Genomic DNA, 14,697 nt, shown 5'->3' with positions numbered 1-14,697 from the left:
TGTGTGGAAGTGTTGAATCACTATATGGTACACCTGAAACTAATATTATACTGTATGTTAACTAACTGGAATTTAAATAGAAATGAGAAAAAAAAGAGCTCATTTATTTTTTAGTGCTGGATTATATTCCACTGTTTGGATGTACCACAGTTTATCCATTCACTTACAAAAGGGCATCTTGATTGCCTCCAAGTTTTGGCAATTATGAATAAAGCTACTATAATCTACATGCAGGTTGTTGTGTGGACATGTTTTCAACTTCTCTGAGTAAATACTAAAGACTATGATTGTTGGCTCATATGGTAACAGTAGCTTTGGTTTTGTAAGAAACTAAAAAAAAGAAAGAGAGAGAGAGAGAGAGAAAGAGAAAGAAAGAAAAAAGAAAGAAGAAGAAAGAAAAGAAAGAAAAGAAAGGAAAGAAAAGAAAGGAAAGAAAAGAAAGAAAGAAAGAAAGAAAGAAAGAAAGAAAGAAAGAAAGAAAAAGAAAGAAAGAAAGAAAGAAAGAAAAAGAAAGGAAGGAAGGAAGGAAGGAAGGAAGGAAGGAAGGAAGGAAGAAAGAAAGAAAGAAAGAAAGAAAGAAAGAAAGAAAGAGAAAGAAAGAAAGGAGAGAAAGAAAGAAAAGAAAAGAAAAGAAAGAAAAGAAAAGAAAAGAAGAAAAGAAAAGAAAAGAAAAGAAAAGAAAAGAAAAGAAAAGAAAAAAGAAAAGAAAAGAAAAGAAAAAAAGAAAAGAAAAGAAACTACCAAACTGGCTGCATCACTTTGCATTCCCACCAATAATGACAGTGCTGTTGCTCCATAATAACATCACCAGTATTTGCTGTTATCAGTGTTCCAGATTTGGGCATTCCAGTAGGACTGTAGTGGTGTCTCATTGTTTTAATTCTCACTTCCCTGATGATACATGAAGCAGACCACCTTTTAATATGCTTATTTTATTAGCCATCTGTATATCTCTTTTGATAAGCTGTTGAGGCATTTGACCCATTTTTAAAAACAGAGTTTTGTTTGTTTGTTTGTTTGTTTTTTTGTTTTAAGAGATCTCTTTGTAAATGTTGGGTAACAGTCCTTTATCCATTGTGTCTTTTGCGAATATTTTCTCCCAGTCTAAGGATTGTTCCCTCATTCTCTTGACGTTAACTTTTGCACAGCAGAAGTTTTCATTTCCATGCAGTTCAGCTTATATATTATTTCTTGCATGAACCATGCTTTTGGGATGTTATCTAGAAAAGCATCATCATACCCAAGGTCCTCAAGATTTCCCCGTTATTCCTAGATGTTGTATACTTTTGCATTCTACAGTATCTTGGTCTATGATCAATATCATGTTAAATTTTGTGAAGAATGTAAAGTCTGGCTCTAGATTAAGTTTTTAAAAGATTTTATTTATTTATTTGACAGCAAGATAGAGAGATTAGGCCGAAGCAGAGGGAGTGGCAGGCAGAGGGAGAAGCAGACTCCCGACTGAGCAGGGAGCCTGATGCAGGGCTCAATCCCAGGACCTTGGGATCGTGACCTGAGCTGAAAACAGATGCTTACCTGACTGAGCCACCCAGGTGCCTGCCCCTAGATCAAATTAATTTTTAATTTTTTAAAGAAGTGTTAATGTCTACTTATTCTAGCACTATTTGGTGGAGATACTATCTTTGCTGTACTGTATTATCTTTTCTCCTTTATCAAATATCAGTTAATTATACTTAGGTAAGTGTACTTATGGGCTTTTTATTCTATTTTCTTGATCTGTTTGTCTCTTCTTTTGCTAATACCACACTCTGTTGATGACTATGGCTAATTAGTAAGTCTTAAATTCAAGTAGTATTTCATTGAATCTATAGATTACTGGGAAGAAATGACATTTTGACAATATCGAATCTTCCTATCCACAAACACAGAATATCTCTCCATTTATTTGATTCTTCTTTGATTTTGCTTATCAGAATTATATAGTTTTCTTCATATAGACTTTGTACATATTTTGTAAGACTTATCCCTAATTATTTCTTTTCTGGAAGGTGCTACTAAATTATGCTACTATTATGTTTTTAATTTTAATTTCCAGTGTCCATTGCTGTTGAATAGGAAAACTATTGACTTTTGTATATCAACCTTGTGTTTTGCAACTTTAATATAATCACTTACTCCATCCAAGGAGATTTGTTCTTGTTGTTTATTTTTCTGGCTTTTGTACATCAATAATCATGACATCTGCAGGCAAAGGCAGTTTTATACCTTCCTTCCCAATTTGTATAATTTTTATTTTATAATAATAAAACAACTAAAACAATAGCAAAATGCAAAGAAAATACATCCTGTCTACTATCCCAACAAAAATAAATAAATAAATAAATAAATAAATAAATAAATAAATAAATGTTTTATGACCTAGAATGTGGTCTGTTTCAGTGAATGTTCCATATGAACTTTAGAAGCATAAGTATTCTGTTGTTGTTAGATGAATCAGTCTTCTCTAGATGCCAATTAAACCTGTTTGATGATTTTGTTGAGTTCAACAATGTCCTGACTGATTTTGCTACCTTGACCATTTCTGACAGAAGAATGCTGTAATCTTCAACTATGAAAGTGGCTTCAACTATTTGTCTTTGCAAAGCTACCTGTGTTTTCTTGCATGGCTTGCATCTCTGTTGCTAGGTGCATACACATTAAAGATTGATGTTTTCTTGGAGAGTTAGCCCTTTATCATTATTTAATGCTCTTATTTATTCCTGATAATTCTCTGTGCTTTGAAGTACACTCTTTATGAAATTAATGTAGCTACTCCTTTTTTTTTAAATTAATGTTAGCATGATATATATACTTCTTATCATCTATTTACTTTGAATCTGGAGATTCTTTATATGAGAGTTTATATTAGAGTTTTCAATTGGTTCTTAGTATCGGTTCTGTATACCAATATCTCTTAAATTGTGGCTGATCAATGCTTGATGGGATTCATTGGAGTGGTCATTTGAAATGCAAATTCATGCAAGAAAAGATGGGAACACCTACAGAATGTTGAAGATGAGGACAAATTACCTGCATTTTTAAATAAGAACTCCAGGTAATTATGATACACAGTAAAAATTTGGTAATCAGAGCTGTAAAGAAAGGTTATTTATGTATTTTTGTAGACATTCACTTATATGAAAGTTAAAACATATTAAAACTTTCTTAGTCAGATTTTTTAACAGGTGATTGGTTATTTAAAAAAAATGAATATGGGACGCCTGGATGGCTCAGCAGTTGACCGTCTGCCTTCAGCTCAGAACGTGATCCCAGAGTTCCGGGATCGAGTCCCACATCGGGCTCCCTGCATGCAGCGTGCTTCTCCCTCTGCCTATGTCTCTGCCTCCCTCTGTGTCTCTCATAAATGAATAGATAGAATCTTTTAAAAAAAATAAATAAAAACAAAGATAAAAAAATGAACAGGCTCTCTGTAGCTTCAGTATTAAAGTGATATCCCCAATTTTAAGAACTTTTGACAGAAATATTGAGATTTTAATTAATAGATTATTTTAGAGAATAGCAACCTCAAAAGTTAGTTTTACCTACATTCTCCCTTGTGAAGAAAAGCAGTTACTAATAGTTCTCAACTATTGAGAAATAAATTTTCCAAAATCGTCAAGTGTTTATTCTCTTCTTGCATTCTAGTTAATTTTGATCTTCAGTTCTATGGTAATGTGCTTTGCTCATGTTGTGTGAGACTTGTATATGTCTATTAATAATTTCTAAATATATGAGGGAATTCAATAATCTCATGGCACTGTGTTGCTACAGATGTGTTATAATTCTCCATCATATAACTTTTATTTTTCTATTAAATTTGTATCACTATATAATAATGCAAAATTCAATTTTTATTTAATCTTCAATATACAATTAAGTATTTAGTTGTGTGTGTGTGTGTGTGTGTGTGTGTGATGCCTCTCAATGAGGTTACCATAGTGGTTTGGTATTTCCTTTGTGTGTCATAGATATTTTGTCAGCAACACTCTATTCCTTGATGGATTTTCCCTGCAAGCTTCCTTCTTGATTTATGTGATATCTAAATTTATATCCTGAACCACTTTTTGATATCTACTTCACTATATGCTGGCCTCTCGGACTTATGCTACTGTAGATGTAGGGTAATCATCTTAACAACGGAAAGGTAACAATCTAAATATAGTGTCTTAGGCAACAGTTGTCTTGAATTCCCACTACTGCTGCTTCTTTACCAACTCTTTTCAGAGCAAGCTGTCAGCTAAACGTGTCTTGTGTGATGAAACTTCATGGATATGTGTCAGATGTTTGAAAATCTGGCATTCATATAATATTTTTCAATATTGTGAAAAGTCTATCCTCACATGTCTCTGACATATTTAATGAACCTGTCAAGTATCAGGCATTATTTTTTCTTTATAACATGTACAGAGAATTGACAGGTGCCAGGGGCTACAGTAGCACATATAAAATGTGCTACTTACAAAAAAACATTACTTATATCAATAATCATAGGTCTAGTATTTACATTTATGCTCTACTTATAATCCAGTGAGTGTTTTAGGTAAAAGCAGACATTAACTGGGTAACATTCTCTAAATGTCAGTAAAAAAAGTTAGTGTTAAAAGAAATTGTATGAGCTCTTCATAATCTACATAATACTGTATCTGTATTAGAGGGGAAAAAATAACAATTACCAGTTAAAAAAAAAGAAAAAGGAAATCAAAATGAGACAAGAAACAGAAAGTTGGTTATCTTATCTCGTGGTGGGAGCATTTCTAAAATTTGTAGCAAAAGATGAGTTTAGGAACCAAAATTCTGGTATCAGTATCTTAGGCAGGTTTCAATTTTGTCATTTTATTTTATTTTATTTTATTTTATTTTATTTTATTTTATTTTATTTTATTTTATTTATCTATCTTTTTATTTGAGAGACAGAGAGAGGAAGGGTCAGAGGGAGAGGGAGAGAGAGAATTCTCAAGCAGACTCCCTGCTGAGTGCAGAGCCCCACATAGGGCTCATCCTAGGACCCTGAAATCATGACCAGAGCAGAAATCAAGAGTTGGCTGCTTAATCGACAGCCATTCAGGCACCCCTGTAATTTTATTTTAGAATTAAATTTCTGTATCTTTTGCAGTCATTGAACCAAAGCTGTACACAGAATTCCACAATCCTAATCATTGTATCTTAATACACAGGCTTTACTGCTGATGACCTCAACTCCCACACCAGAAAATGTGGGGCCTCCAAGGCTAATTTATTCCTAAGGGTTTGAAAGATATATATTTATAGGTGAAAAAAAAGCAAAGATTCCAGATGAAAGACTATGACTAAGATTTTGTTTTTGTTTGTTTATTTTTGATTGGGGGTGTAGTTGTGGGCACAAACCTTGGATCTTGAGGTTGAAGCAGTGGAACAGGGATCATTACATTTTTAGATTTTTTTTCAGAAAGTGCCAACCATCTATGGGTATAACAGCTACCAATTATTTTCATCTTTCAGTTCCGTAAGTCCCATTGCATTAACATAGAAAATCCTCTTGAATTTTGAGAAGTCACCATTATACCCCAATTTTTACTTCATAGTTTTTTGAGATATGTATCATTTTATTGGCCATTCTTGGTTGATTTACCCAGCGAGTAATTATGTATTCTTTCACTTTTCAGGTTCAACTCTTCCTCTCCTTCAAGCCTCTCCCTCTTTCTTTCCCTTCTCCCTTCTTCCCTTCCCCTTCCCTCCTTTATGTTTTCTTTTTCTTTCTTTCTTTCTTTCTTTCTTTCTTTCTTTCTTTCTTTCTTTCTTTCTCTTTCTTTCTTTCTTCTTTCTTTCTTTCTTTCTTTCTTTCTTTCTTTCTTTCTTTCTTTCTTTCTTTCTTTCTTTCTTTCTTTCTTTCTTTCTTTCTTTCTTTCTTTCTTTCTTTCTTTCTTTCTTTCTTTCTTTCTTTCTTTCTTTCTTTCTTTCTTTCTTTCTTTCTTTCTTTCTTTCTTTCTTTCTTTCTTTCTTTCTTTCTTTCTTTTTCTTTCTTTCCTTCTTTTTCTTCTTTCTTCCTGCTTTTTCTTTTTCTGGGGAGAGCAGGATTTTGATTGTTTGCTCTGGGATATAATCCAGGATCATGCATTAAATTTCATGGCCGTATCTCTGTTTCTCTATATTCTAAAACAGTTCTACATTTCTCTTTGTGGTTCTTAAGACTGACCATTTTTTAAATTAAGTTCAGAAATATTTTATTAAATTACAACTTTACCTATTTATCTATTACCTTTTTATTGTTAGTTTTTATATTTTTCCTTCATTTGTTTTTCTTGTTATAATTAATTGTTTTTAATTTTGTCCCTTTCAATTTAGTCTTTATATCCAAAAGGATTTTATGAATGTATCTTAATAATTTTTAGAGTTCTTTCAACTTTGCTTGAACTTCTCTCTATTCTTCAGTCATTTCATACTGATCACTGCTGTGTTTTCATAGATTCCTTTTCCTAATTTCTTTTTAGTTTTAAAATGTTGGCCACAGTTTTCAGGTCTTGTGGTTGGTATGTCTTTCTATTAATTCTTCCTTATTGTTAGGTATAGATTTGGCTTTGTAATTTAATTTTTCCAGTTCTAAGGTTCACTGATTTGGCAATACCTTCTGTTGCTCCAGTTTATATCACATGATTTTCCTGTAGGAGGAGCAGATCAGAACAAATGTTCCAGTTTCATGATCCCAGAGCTCCCTCTCCTGTTATTCCTGTGAAGCTGTTATAAATATGGCACTCCGTGCTCTTAGATCAGCTGCCTCTGCTTCCTCTCACACATTTTACTTCACATCTCTAATTCCCCATTTGTTCTATTCATGCATAATTTGGATTCTATTTTCAGCAGTTTCTATTCAGTACAGGAGTCTTTGTCCAGGAAGGGAAATCAATTTTGTTAATTTACAAATTCAGGCTTCAGACAGCTTGATTCTTTTGCAGCTTTTCCACCCACCCCTTATATTCATCTTAGTGTGCGTAAACCCCCGCCCCTATGATTTAATCTCACCTCCAGTGATCCCACCATCTTTTCCTGTTGGTAGCATCTGACAAACGACAGAGTTGTCTGATTTGTATTTCTCCCACAGTTATTGGTCTGTCACATTGATCTTGTAGCTGTTGGTGGTTTACAATATTCCTTCATGGTTGAAGAGTTGGTCAGGGTACTTTTTACCTTTAGACATGTCAGTGGGTTACTGGTTTTGCCATCCTTGTTATCTAATCTCATGTGAGAATTTGGAGAGAAATGGAAAGAGAAAGGAAAACTATATTGCTCCTATCACCATCTCTGGATCTCCTGTTTTCTTTTAAACCAACTCCTAACTGATTTTCATTCTTCCAAACTACTAAATATGCTTTTGTCAGATATATCCAATGACGTGTACTATGGATAGATTTTATATTACACACTCTCTTAACACTTTTATCATGTGCCTTTTATGCACATATTCTGTATTTTCCAAGGAATAAAGTATATCAAAGTTTCACTTAACTCACTAATGAGGAAACCACCAGGATGAGAAAACAATGTTCAAGGAACATTTGGAAAATTGAGTATTTGTAGGCATCAAAGAAAGAATATTGGCATAAAATCACAAGGTGAGAAACAAATCTTTAATATCCTTCAGGCAATAACAGGCCTGAATATGCTGTTTTTTTTTTTTTTAACTAGACAGCTAGAATCTCTAATGAACAGAAAGCTCCATTTGAATATGTACCTTCAAGGAGTAAATAGCACACAGAAGCATATCCCTAGGGAATTAAATAATCCTTGGATTCACCTGTTAGACAAGGCTACAGCATGACACTGTAGACTCCCTCAACCATTTTCTGTCCTCATCTTCCAGTTACTGAAATATTTCTAACAGTATGGACTCTTTTTATGCACATGGTAATATTACAGGAGCTGAAAGTATCGGGAAATTGAATAACTTGCTAAAGAACGCATTCTAGAAAGGGTCAGAGCCCATGATCCAACCCACAGTATGGCTCCAAAGACATTTCTCTTAATAACTGCACTCTGCTCATAGAATCTTATAGCAATAAGACAGCATTACTGAATAAGTGAAGTAAGGATAAACTAGGGAAGTAGCAAATCTGAAAAAAAATGTAATGTTTAAAGAATAACAAGTTAATTTCTTTCCCATATAAGTGTCTAGGCAGCTGATGTTGGTTTCAAAGTCACTCAGGTTGTTGCCCATCTAGTTACTTGGAAGAAGAAAAGTTCTTGGGGAACTGTGTCTATTTATTTGTGAGATTTTTTTCCACCAGTCAAAGCAACATGTCATCGCAATTATTTAATCAGATGAAATTAGTAGGGACACCTGCGTGGCTCAGTTGGTTAAGCATCTGCCTTTGGCTCTGGTCATGATCCTGTGTTCTGGAATCGAGTCCCACATCAGGCTCCCTGCTAAACGGAGAGCCTACTTCTCCCTCTCCCTCTGTTGCTCCCCCCTTCCCGCCCCCACAAGTGCTCTCTCTCTCTCACTCTCTCAAATACATAAAATCTTTAAAAAAGAAAAGGAAAGAAGTGATAAACGGCCTTACATAGCTGTAGATACCAGAGATGTTACAGTTTAGCTGTATACCCAAAGTGGGATGTGGTGGTAGTTGTTGTTTAACAGCTCTTGGTCTAGGTTATGCTTGTATGTATTGACTTAAAACTTGTTGTTTAACTTAATATGTTAAGATATTTCTGTTTATCTTATCTTTAAAGATTTAATTTATTTATTTGAGAGAGAAATAGAGGGAAGCAAGAGTGAGAACATAAGTGGGGGGTGGGAGGGAGAGCAGCAGAGGGAGAAGCATACTCTCCACTGAGCAGGGAGCCCTACTCTGGGGCTTGATCTCAGGACCCTGAGATCATGACCTGAGCCAAAGATTAAAATGCTTAACCAACTGAACTACCCAGGCGCCCCAATATATTTCTGTTTATAACTAAATGTGTTTATATTATTTTAATGTGCTTATGTTTTATTTCAAAAAGCTTTAGGTTTTTTAATCATAGTTTCACTTTTGATCATATATGTTTCTTCTGGATTTTATCATTCTATAAATCCTGCAAAAACTATCCCTATAACTAAACCTTAGAACCCATTCTTAAAAATGTTTTAATATAATTTTTGAAAACTTTGATATTGTTGGACAATATAGTGTGCATATTTATATTTTATACATTTTGTCAAATTACATTCTTGCTATTTAAACAAGTATTCTTCTTTTATAATGTCCTCACTGAAACCACACAGAACAATTTTTAAACGTACTTTTTACAACAATGACATTAATTATTGATCTTAAAAACTGCAGTTGTTTACATTCTCATTTTATGATTTTATGTTGTATATTTTACAGGTGATTTACAGGGCATTTGACAGGTAATTTAATACTGGGTCAATGTAAGTTGGCACAAAATCCAAAAGTACACTCTTACAAAATATAGAAAATGAATACTTACTAAGAGTAAGTAAATTATATCACTTAAAATTTAATCACAAAATATTAAAATTATTTTCATGAATATCAATATACATGTCTATCATGAATTACCTTAACAGTTCTAGTTGTTTATCTCTCCTTGTATCCATGATCTTTACCATATAAGCATTGGCTATATATGGCATATTGGATTTTCCAAAGATGTCCATCCATGACAATATCTTTTATCTTACATACTCTGGTACAGTGTGATTTTGTCATCAGCCAGCGAAGTCTCATTTTGCTCCCAATGAATTGGGTCTCGCCCTACAACTTGCGTGTAATTAATAGAGTATGGTGGGATATGTGCTGCACAACTTCCTGGGCTCAGTCAGAAAATTCATTCAGCTTCTGCATGGATCTCTTTACATGCTTTCTCTGGAGGAAGACATCACTATGTAGAAATCTGACTACTTGGGACCATCATGCATGAGTGGTCATATCTAGGCATTCTGGTGTCATATAAGAAACAAATTTCATCGTTGTCATGCCAGACAGGTTAATGTAGCCAACTTGGACCTTCTGGACTAACCTACTTATTAGGTGATAATCACTGGGTGACCACATCCAATGCCATGGGAGGCAAGAGAAACAGCCAGACCGCCTAGCCATGCTGTATAGTAAAATGTTTGTTTTATTAAACCATTATGATTGGGCCTAGTTTGTTATGCATCGGTGGTAACTGGAACACAATATCCTCCCAGTTTGACTCTATTTAACCTGTTGTTAGATCACTGTGTTTTTAGCTGACATGTAAGATGTTTGACAGTACTTTCATATTTCTGCTTGTTTCTTGATCTTGTGTCATCACCATGACAAGGCTGGCCCACTGTTCTCAGTAGGTTAATGTGCTTAGCAAAAACACAGGCAGCAAGGTTGGTCTAAAGAGACTTCAAGGGATGATCCCAGCTTAGAAAATAGTCTCAGTTAAAGAGCAGACACATGAGTGAACACTGGATCCCACAGACCCTTGAGAAAGCCCTACCAAAATCAGCTGAACTCTAGCCACTGCACAGGTAAATGCTGTAATCTAGAAATAGCTGACTGATATATACATACTCCAATAAAATTTCTCACTAAACAAACAATTAATTAGGGTCAAAGAGTTTGGTGCTTTTTTGTTTTTTATGTCTCACATACTCCTTTGAGCAAAATAAAATCCATTAAAATTTGTGTAACTGAATTTACAATGTCTCATATTGCTATGAATTTGATCTTAAACATCTAAAATTCTCCAGTTTTAATAGCAAATCAATACATATGTTTAGTTATACCCTTGGTTTTATTCAAACAATAGAAGTACATGTTTCTCGATATAGTTAAATTATATTTAGAGTGTACAGACAGCGTTAGCTAATTATTCTTGATAATGTAGAGCAACAGAAGTCAGCAAAAATTTGCAATCCAATCAGCATACTATGTAAAGAAATGTTAAAATTCACTGAAATTTTCAAGAGATTGTAATGATAAATAGAATCTAAATACAGCTTGTGTGTAACAAATATTCCATTTGGAGACATAAAAGAGCTAAAAGATTTTGGATTAATTTTCACTATGGGGCAGCCATGGTGGCTCAGCGGTTTAGCGCCACCTTCAGTCCAGGGCCTGATCCTGGAGACCTGGAATCAAGTCCCACGTCGGGCTCCCTGCATGGAGCCTGCTTCTCCCTCTGCCTGAGTCTCTGCCTCTCTCTCTCTCTCTCTCTCTCTGTGTCTCTCATGAATAAATAAATAAAATCTTTAAAACATAAATAAATAAATAATTTTCACTAGGGACAAAATAGGAATAATTTTGGCAAGTTATATAGTACTTATTTATTTTTTATTACCTTTTATAATACCTTCTCTACCATTTATACGTTTTTATGTGTGTGATCAAGAATGAATGAGTAAAGACCGTAAAGCAGACGTGCATCTTTCATTGAAGTAAAACAGACATTATTAAGGAAAGTGATAATTTGATTGAGAAGCTGGTTCTCCTAAGTAATGAAGGTTTTGCATGTCATTTGTCTTCCAAGATTGGTATTTCATACATTTATTAAAAATAAGGAGTCCCAGGATCTATCACTTTATAATGACACCTTACAATTAACGAAGAAATCTTGACACAAAGTGAGAGCTAGCTATTGAAGTCACCTTTATTCATATATTATGTGATGTAGGCATCTCCCTCCTCCTTTTACTTTATTTCTTCAGTTCCACTCAGCATCGGTCAGAACATTCTTAAAAGCTGCCTGAAGGAGATTTTTTTTCCTCTTCTTTAGCACATACATCATGTGAAGACCTACAGAGTTAGAGGTATAGCATCTTCAGACATAGCAAAATGAATCTGTATTCCCACTAAGTCTGTGTTCTAATTGACCAATTCTTCAAAGCTCAAAAGTTCAACAGAATTGATAAGACTATTTAGCATTAACTATGAGTCCAGGAGCATCAGTCAACATATACATAATACAATCTAGAACCAAGTTTTCATACCACACTACAGACCACAAGATAATATAAATATGCATTGGGGAAGAGATAGACTAGAAATACATGTACATAACTAAAATTTTTAAGAAACAAAGACTTAGTAGTTTCTACTTTTCCATGATTCCAATAATTTTTGTCAGTGTTCCAAAATCCATTTGGAATAATTGAAAACCACATTTAGAGATTATTTTAATATATTTGGGCTGCTATAATATAATACCTTAGGCCAGATGGCTTGTAACAACCAATTTATTTTTCACTGGCTGAGAGGCTGGGAAGTCGAAGATCAGGATATCTGATCTGGTTCATAGAGAGTACCCTCTCAGTGAGACCTCCCGTGGGGCCTCTCTTCCAAAGGCACTAATCCCATTCCTAAGGACCTAATGATATAATCACCCTCAAAAGTTCCACTTTCTTTGTGTACAGAGCATATACTATTTATAATAGCATCTACCCATGCTAAGTTAACTTCCTTCCATCCTTGATTTCCATTCTTCCACTCTTATCTCTGCATTTTTATATCATTAACTTGATTGCAAAAATTTTTAGAGCTTTTCTGACTTTGATATCACAAGGAAAAAAATCTGTGGTCTGTTGTTCTAACCTGTATTTATTCTGCTTCACTAGAGAATCTGCCTTAATGGAACTGGACTGTAGCTGCATTTCCCCAAAGTTGTTTCCTCAATTTATTAACAGTTAATATGTTGATATTTACACTAAGTTTATAATCAATATGTATATCATAGCAATATTTAGCAATATATTCTCTATTTTTAAATATTTTCTAGATTCTTCTAAATATTCAGTCATTTGGGGGGAACCAATGCTTTAGACCATCTTTCTGATAATGTGGCTATCCATTATAAAAAATAAAACAAAACAAACAAATACATAAACAAAAAGCTCTATTCAACTTATTCAGTTGTGTAGCTGAGTTGGTATCTCGTTTTCTGTTCCATTTCCTTTCTATGCCTCTCACCTCTGAATCAAGATTATAGACAGAGAAACAGAAAAACTCAATAAGGGAAAAAAAAAAGAATCAAAGCCTTAGATTCTTTATTAAAACACACTTACCAACTTTTACCTAATTCCTTTCATATTATATAATATGTGTTTGCCAGTACTATGTGTGTTTGTGCTTGATTTCTTTTCAGGACCATCTTTATTTCAATAGCATGTCTTTGGAGATGAGCGTGATTCCACCCCCCAACTCCTGTACCTTCATCAACCTACTACAAATTATAGTGGTAATGCTTGCCCTAATCATAGTATGCTATGGGTTAAAATAAAGTGACATTTTTCCTTTAATCGGCAATCCTTAGCCCATGTATTGAAACAGACTACTAAAATGACGTCATAGTTACCTGATTGATTTTTCAGCATTGGGCATCATTGAAAGAAAAATATTTGATTGTTCTGTGGCTAAATCGTTTTTATTTCTAGTTTTGATGCAATCTCAAACCCACTTAATGTTCTTCTATCACTTGGTCATTGTGTAATTTATACTGAAAGATTTATTTTGAATTTAGAGAGCAAATCTTTTTCTACATTATTTTCTCAAGTAGAAATTTGGACTCTGACTTACTTTCATTGAAATGTATAAATCATTATATAGAGAACCATGAAATGTATCATGTATTGACCCCAGAGTATAGCTAAAAGACACAAGCTATATTGTCAGCAAATATGTAGGATGATGATTGAATTTTACTGACATCCTTATTATCAGAAGACAAACATCTATTATTGAATATTTTACTCTACCTTTCTCTCACTGAATTATAATAAAATAATTATTTAAAATCATATGTATTCTGTATGTAATTATAATTCCCTGAAAGACTGAGTAGGTATATCTGAAGATGAAAATAATTCGACTATTTTTAATATATGCTTTGATTTAATCTTCACTGCCCTGCATTGAGAATTATACAATTGTGGGAACATCTGCATTTGGAAAATTTATTATTTTTCCACAAGTCAACACTATTTAAAAAAGAAATATTTTGCATATTGTATATTCAACTAAACAAGCTATCATTCTGTGCTTCCTTGACACTCATCACAAAATGAAACCATTTGTTTTCTTAAAATCAAACAATCATTGTAATTGCAGACTAGTTTATGACTATCTTCATCAAAACTGTGAGTATATTAATTTTTGAGTGCATAAGCAACTTTTCACAAAGTGATTGCATTGTTTAAAATATAATGAGCAGAAATGGCATTTCTACAGATAATAAACCTTGTTTATCCCCCTCAAAACAAAAATAATGCTTTCTGATTCTCATTATAGATATGGAATTGCCTATACAAAAGAAGTGGGGATCCTTTCTTTCTTTACGTGCATACTTCATCACTTTAGTTCCATAAACTTGAGTTCACTTTTGAGGCTATTAGTATTTGCATACCTTTTGGAACTTAAACTTTGTAGCGGCATGTTTATTATATACACATTCAAAAAATGGTTTAATTACTTAAGCCTAGTTTATATCAAGGGTTTTTGCTATAGCAATAATCACATAAGCTACTATAAATTACCAACTCCTATAATATATACATAGGTCAAATTTATAGGGCACCGCACTTCTGTGACCCATTTTAGATAAGAAAAAATATTACTGAGGTTTGGGAACTCAATTAATAAGTGAATATGAGATCCAAGATTTGAATATAAACCAGCTGTAAAATACTGTGATCCACTGAGGCACACTGCTCCCATCCTCTCTATCTGTGGATGTTATGGAATAAACTGATAT

General features: G+C 33.6%; 1 long non-coding RNA gene across 3 annotated transcripts in view; it reads left to right on the top strand.

Annotated features, from left to right (window-relative positions):
• LOC140632717 (uncharacterized) overlaps positions 1 to 13,243 on the top strand; it is a 341,247-nt gene extending 328,004 nt beyond the window's left edge. Inside the window, exon 7 of one of the 3 annotated variants that reach the window (XR_012030383.1) lies at positions 13,093 to 13,243. This is a non-coding gene — a long non-coding RNA (uncharacterized lncRNA). The remainder of the gene's footprint in view (positions 1 to 13,092) is intronic. The other 2 variants (XR_012030391.1, XR_012030395.1) reach the window with 2 other exon arrangements.
• The last annotated feature ends 1,454 nt before the right edge of the window (positions 13,244 to 14,697 follow it).

This window comes from Canis lupus, chromosome 4, assembly GCF_048164855.1.
Source record: "Canis lupus baileyi chromosome 4, mCanLup2.hap1, whole genome shotgun sequence".
Taxonomy (NCBI): domain Eukaryota; kingdom Metazoa; phylum Chordata; class Mammalia; order Carnivora; family Canidae; genus Canis; species Canis lupus.
This window is presented reverse-complemented; position numbering and strand designations above follow the sequence as displayed.